Consider the following 7,622-nt stretch of genomic DNA (forward strand, 5'->3'; position numbering starts at 1 on the left):
AGGAGTACTGACATGCTGTGCTGGGTGGGGCTACTGTAATGGGTAAGGAGTGCTGACATGCTGTTCTGGGAAAGAGGTGCTGGATGAGGAATGCTGACATGCTGTGCTGGCAGAACGGTGCTGGGTGAGGAGTGCTGACATGCTGTGCTGGCTGGGAGAGGGATGCTTGGTGAGGAGTGCTGATATGCTGTGCTGGGAGATAGGTGTTGTGTGAGGAGTGCTGATATGCTGTGCTGTCTGGGACTATTGTACTGGGTAAGGAGTGCTGACATGCTGTTCTGGGAGAGAGGTGCTGGATGAGGAGTGCCGACATGCTATGCTGGGAGAGAGGTGCTGGATGAGGAGTGCCGACATCCCGGGAGAGAGGTGCTGGGTGAGGTGTGCTGATATGTCATGTTGGGTGAGGAGTGCTGACAAGCTGTTCTTAGAATAGAGGTGCTGGGTGAGGAGTGCTGACAGGCTGTACTGAGAGAGAGCTGTTGGATGAGGAGTGCTGACATGCTGTGCTGGGAGAGAGGTGCTGGGTGAGTAGTGCTGACATGCTGTGCTGGCAGAAAGGTGCTGGATGAGAAGTACTAACATACTGTGCTGGCTGGGAGAGAGGTACTGGGTAAGGAGTTCTGACATGCTGTGCTTGGAGAGAGGTGATGGAAGAGGAGTGCTGTCATGCTGTGCTGGGTGAGGAGTGCTGTACAGTGTGGAGTGCTGACATGCCCAAGTGGAACCAATACTGGACTCCTGTATCACCACTTACCCTGAGTGGAATGGCACAATGCTCACTGATATATGGGTCAGTATGGAATCCAAAAGACAGATGCTGCCTTCACTCTAACGTGTTTCGGCCTGGCCCTTCCTCAGGGTGTACACTTCCTCAGGGTGTACATACCAGTATTGGTTCCATTTGAGAATGCTGCCTATAAAATTGTTTTACTTGTGGATTTTTTGTACATTATTTCGGAATATATTTCTAATCTTGGTGCTGGATATTCAAGTTTGCTTGATTGGAGAAGGAGCCTGGGTGGAAAGACCAATTACAGAAATCTTTGGCCAAGGATTGGCACAGCCCATTGGATATGCTTTTATCTACCGTTCCCTCGGATAGTAAGACGTTATCTAAATACTTTAAGGTGCTACGAGATTTAATTGACTATGAAAGTATTAGGACAGGTTTACCTCAATGGGTGAAACATTTTCCAGATTTAATGTTGAAAAACCTATATAAATCTTATTGTATGATACCTGCCAGCTCGTATGTAACACCCCCTTCTGTAGTATGCGAAGTGAGGGTATATATGTACCAGATGATGTAGGTGTATCTCACCTCTGAACTTTATTGGCAGTGCCTCCACCCGAATCACGGCTTCTCTTCTGGGGAGTGTTCTGGAAGTACACCAGGGGGAGATTCGGGAAACCCCCTGCCCAGTACTAATACGCTGTGACACACTGTGTGCTGCAGAAGCCAACTTGGCACATTTATTTAACTGGGGCAACTAAATGCAGCTTTTATAATTTTATATGAAAATCATACATTGGAATGACATGACAGAATGACGGGAACAATACAATAATAGGACATTGGGGATGAAAGCATAACACCAGCTCCTAGCTTATACTGTGGACAATCGGCTAGCACAATAACTCTAAATGATTCCAACAGTCTCTGACATAAACATCACTTGTCATACACTGTTACACTGACTCAGTATCTCAGAGACTAACCTTACAGGTGCTGGCTAATGGGAATAACCACATGTGCTGTATGTAGCATATTTACTTATAACTCTACAATACCTTCCATGCACAATGATACCACACACAACCACACAAATGGAGCAGTGCACTGCAAGTTGGGGCCCTTCTATATTGATGTAAGCATGGCTTGGAAACACTCTCTGTCCAGTTTACAGCTTTGCAGGAGTTGTTAATCCTTTGCAGTAAAGTAGAACAATCCCAGTGTGTACACGTGTATGCAGCAACAAATAGTAATTCCTCAGCTTGTATCCTTGCTTAGGTGTATCCTGAGACTTGTAGTTCCACAGCTTTTATTTATCATCAGGGGAATACCATGGAGTATAAGTTCAAATGCATGATGCTTGCTGCATATTTACCTGCCCTCCCATCTATCCCTAACTCTTCAGCCCTTGTGGCCAGACACTGTCCAAACCCCATTTAAATAACAGTTACTTATCTGCACACATGGGGATCACAAGACTTGAACTTGATTCTCACTCAAGATGGCTGACTAGCAATGTGTCCTTCCTCAGAGGTGCATGCAAGCCTCTCCCTGGTGCTCCTCACTGTCACTTCACAGCACTCCCTCTGGCTCTGGAATCCTTCTTCAAACTGTGAGTTCTGTCTATATCAAGAATATTGTGACTTCTTGTACAGGGTCCCCTCTCCTGGACTTCTCACACAGCACAGTCTCTCTCTCTGGATACTCTTTGATCTCCTCTCCCTCATGCACTGGGGGATTCCAGTCCTCCCACACACAGATCCGTTTTTAGCTCCTCCCCCTTTTTACAGTGGCCTCCTGGGAGGTGTAGTTTCTCTTCCTGGAATGTTAAAAGACATTGTCCATCTCTCTCCTTATTTGTGTAGAAGTTATTAGTAGCCTCTGGGTGCTCAAGTCCAACTGTAGCACTCCCAGGGGTTACACACTCCCCCTGTGGGGCAAGTCCATAATGAACAGATGATGCGGCTTGTCCCACAACCTGAAAATTAATAGGGGTTAAGACATCCTGTCTAAATAAACTTTCACAGTCATACTCAACAAGCCCTGTCGTAATAAATATGGGAGTTACATAAGGCCACTGGTAGACCCAGCAAGGATGAATCATCCTAGGAACCTCACTTATTTGACCTGGACTATCATAAGTCAGCATCATTGGAGCTCTAGGTGTCCTTTTAGGCCGACCTTGAACTGCTGGGGTCCCTTCCTCTCCCCCTGACACTCCTCTGGGGCATTCAGTATTCTTCACATCTGGAACAACCAAATCCCTATCAATGTCATTGATTGGTTCAAGTCCTTCCTCTGGATGCTGGGAATCTAACCTTCCCGATATCCTTGGGTTGATGCCTATTTCATATGGTATGGAAACCATAGGTATACTTTCTTCTACTTGTGGATGTCTCATAGGGGCCCCCTCGGTAGACCCAGTGAACCTTGGGATGTCTTGTATGCAATTAATTTCTCTTGATGGCCCTGGAGCATCATAATCCCAATCATCTTCTTCCTCATTATCTTCTGTGAGAGGCTCTCTGAATCTTTTTGATCTTCTGCTTGTGGACACTTTAGGCACATCTTTTTCTTGCTCTTCCCAGAACCTGGTTTCAGCTTTGAGGGGGAGCAAATGCTGTCGGTGGTAGGTCTTTATAGGGCCTGACTGTCCTTCAGGTTTTATCGTGTAGGCTGGGATGTCTGGCAATTTTGCAATCACAACATGAGGATCCTTTCTCCACCGATTGGCTAACTTGTGTTTACCTGGGATGCCCAAGTGTCGAAGTAGAACCCTATCACCAGGCTCCAGAACATGCTCCTTGACCCGTAAATCAAATCGACGCTTGTTTCGTTGTCCAGCTTTGGATGCAGCAGCTTCAGCTATTCTGTAGGCCTCATTTAGTTCCTGTTTCAGCTGCTGTACATATTTTAAATGGGGCCTTTCTTTAGGGTCAGCAGTGTCTACTCCAAAACAGATGTCGATTGGTAATCTAGCCTCTCTTCCGAACATTAGGCGATATGGTGAGTATCCTGTGGACTCGTTTTTCGTACAGTTGTAAGCATGCACCAACTGGCTGATGTGCCTACTCCAATGTGCCTTTTTATTAGTGTCCAGAGTGCCCATCATGCCCAAAAGTGTCCGATTGAACCTTTCTGGCTGGGGATCTCCTTGAGGGTGGAAAGGAGTAGTTCTTGATTTCTTTATCCCGCACACAATACACAGTTCTTTTATGAGCTTGCTCTCAAAGTCCCGACCCTGATCTGAATGAATGCGGGCAGGCAATCCATAATGGACAAAGAACTTCTCCCATAGGATTTTGGCCACCGTCACAGCCCTCTGGTCTTTTGTTGGGTAGGCTTGAGCATAACGAGTGTAATGGTCTGTCACAACAAGAATGTTACAAATGTTGCTCTCATCTGGTTCCACTGACAGAAAATCAATGCAGACTAACTCCAAGGGGCCATTGCTGGAGATGTTCTTTAACGGTGCTGCCTTCTCTGGGAGTGCTTTACGGAGTATGCATTTCCCACAAGATTTACAATAAGCTTCAATGTCTTTCTCCATTTTCGGCCAATAAAATCTATCTGAAATTAAAGTCATGGTTTTCTCTATTCCCAGGTGGCCGTTGTTATCATGCAAAGCACGGAGGACCATGGGACGGTGCTTCTCGGGTAATACAAGCTGGCTCCTCTCTCTCCCATCTTTGTGACTGGTTTGTCGAAACAGTATCCCCTGCTTTACCACCAAGGACTCCCTCTGTCGGTTCAGCAAGACAGCTTCCTCCGTTTTTAAACTCTCCTGGAGGAGTCTTTGTCTGTGTTTTACAGACCACCTAACTGCTGCTATAGAAGAGTCATTCTGCTGATCTTCTCTGACTTGGCATGGACTCAGCTTTTGAAGATCACTGAGCTCCAATTGACTCAACCAGCAATATTGTCTTGGTAGTGCATCTATTGTGGCACCTAAGGCTGTTAGGCACTCTTTGACTGGGGGCACCACAACTCGCCCCTCGTGGCACATCCCCTTCACATCTGGAGCAGGCACCTCTATCCATTCATCTTCTTGAGACTCCACAAACCTGCCCGGTAATCTTGACAAAGCATCTGCATCTACATTGCTTTTTCCTGGTCTGTACTTTATGGTGAAATTGTAAAGGGCCAGGGCCGCCAACCATCTGTGCCCCGTTGCATCTAGCTTTGCTGTGGTTTGCACATAGGTAAGAGGATTGTTGTCTGTGTGCACTTCAAATGGTACTCCATATAAATAGTCATGAAGTTTGTCAACAATTGCCCACTTAAGGGCCAGGAACTCCAACTTGTGCACTGGGTAGTTTCGTTCACTGGGTGAGAGGCCTCGACTGATGTAGTAGACTGGTCTCAGCTTTCCTTCTTTCACTTGGTATAGCACTCCTCCAAGTCCCTCGAAGGAAGCATCTACATGAAGAATATATGGCAACTCTGGATCAGCATATGCCAGAACGGGTGCTTGAATCAGGCAGTTTTTCAAACCCTCAAATGCTTGTTCACACGATTCATTCCACCTTTCACCAAAGGTATCATTTACCCGGAACAATGGTTTTTCTTTCTGGTGAGAGCCTCTTGGAGCTGGGTAACCCCGAGTTAGATCTGTAAGAGGTTTGACAAGTTTACTGTAGTTGGGGACAAACCGTTTGAAGAAGTTACCAAACCCCAAGAATGACCTTAAGTCCTTCAGTTTTGTTGGTCGAGGCCACTCTATCACTGCTTCTATCTTTGCCGGATACGTAGAAATTCCATTCCTGTCCACAATATGTCCCACATACTTGACTTTGGCTTGGCAGAAACTACACTTGTCAAGAGATAACTTCAACCCCTTCTTCATTAAGCGATCCAGCACCTTGAGCAGTCTTTCATTGTGCTCTTCTAATGTTCGGCCAAATACTATCAAATCGTCCAAGTAGACCAGCACTTCTCTGAAGTTCATGTCACCCACAACTTCATCCATGTATCTTTGGAAAGTGGCTGGGGCTCCTTTTATTCCTTGTGGCATTCTTTTAAACTGAAAGAATCCAACTGGACAGATGAAAGCGGTTTTGTCAGCATCCTTCCGACTCATCAATATCTGATAGTATCCACTGCGTAGGTCCAGCACAGAAAACCACTTGCTTCCCTGAAGACAGTCAAGGGCTTCATCTATCTTAGGGACTGTGTACTGGTCCGGAATAGTGCGCTTGTTTAAAGTCCGATAATCCACGCACATTCGTATTTTCCCATTCTTCTTTCTAGCTACTACAATAGGGGATGCATAGGGGCTCTCTGATTTCTCAATTACATCATTCTCGAGCATCTCTCTTAAATGTTCTCGAACATCATCCAAGTCAGCAGGTGCTAGGCGTCTTGACCGTTCTCGGAAAGGCCTGTCATCTGTCAGCCTGATGTGGTGTTCTACCCCTTTGGCTTGGCCCAAATCCCAGTCCCCTGAGGAGAAGGCAGCCTCTCTTTGCAGCATCTGCTCAACAAGCCATTGTTTGTCTTCTTGACCAGCATCACTTCCAGCAAAGCAGTGATCAAAACTTTGCATGTGTAATTTGATATCTTTTGAAGAACTCTTTCCCTCTTCCTTCTTCTTATAAGCATCCAAACACATAGGGTGAATTTTAAGAGTTTTACCATAATTTGCCCCTCCTGCCTCTTTGCACCATTTGGCCAGTATCTCAAACAAGTGGGAGTTTGTTCCAATAATCACTGGGACATCTCGAGGTTCTCCTTCACTATTAGGGCAAACAAGTGCAACCACCTCTACCTCCTCTTCTATTCCAGCTATTTCTTTTGGGAACTTCAATGGTACAGTGATGTATCCGAGGTAGGGATAACTCTTGTCACTCAAGCCCCAGATAGTCAGTCCACATAATGGCTTGATGGGGAAGTCAGACAGATTCTTTCGGTACCAGTTCTCAAACACAATGGACACTTGAGAACCACTATCTAGCAAAGCTATACATGATCTTCCATTCAACGATGCAGGAACATGAGGCGTAGGGCCTAGCAATCCTTCAGGAAAATGGCTCCATCCTGGGTTAGAGTTCCCCACAGTGTTAATGTTCACTTTCTTTAGAGGGCCAGTGTGGGGTATCCTGGTCCTCCCCCTCAGTTTTCCGCCGGCTTCCCATTCCTTGGGCATGGTGAAGGAGACCTCCTCTTTCTCCACCTATGTGAACATTGTCTAGCGAAGTGCCCAACTTCTCCACAATTGAAACACTCTCCCTGCCTCCGAGCGGAGATATCTTCTGACATGGGTAGTCGTTCTGCAAGGTGGCCTTTCTGCATCTGGGACTGGATCTGTTTCTGCATCTCCAACAGCTGGGCAATCTGTTCCCCTTGTTTCTCCACAATCTTCATTAGCTCAGCACCGGGAAGGGCAGCATCAGGTTTTGGCTGTACAACCTTGACTTTCTTGGTCACCCTTTCTCTGGACTCGACTATAGATTCCTCTTGCTTAACATCCTCTATTAGCTGAAGGAAGGTAGGTGATGTTTTCCCAAGTTGAGAATTTCTTATCTTCATTGCTACTGGGTCAAGGGACAAAGCTCCCCTTAACAACTGTTGCATACGCATGTTGTCCACTTCTGCTAGGGATATCCCTTTCTTTGATACGATAAAATGGATAAGCTTGTCCAGTCGATAGATATAACTGGACAATTTCTCCCCGGACTCCTGGTAAGTGTGTCGTAGCTGGTATAGAAGATCAGTGGCATCCCCTGCTATCCCATATTCCCGGTCCAGAGCCGCTAAGTACTCTTGAGCAGTGGCTTGGGAATTACTTCTCCTTACAGCTTGGATTAATTCTCCAGCTGGACCTCTCAGGCTTTCCACTACCCGTTGTCTCTTATAGGGTTCTGAGCAATGCCATTCTGCCAGGTATTGG

This window comes from Crinia signifera, chromosome 4, assembly GCF_055691185.1.
Source record: "Crinia signifera chromosome 4, ASM5569118v1, whole genome shotgun sequence".
Lineage (NCBI taxonomy): Eukaryota > Metazoa > Chordata > Amphibia > Anura > Myobatrachidae > Crinia > Crinia signifera.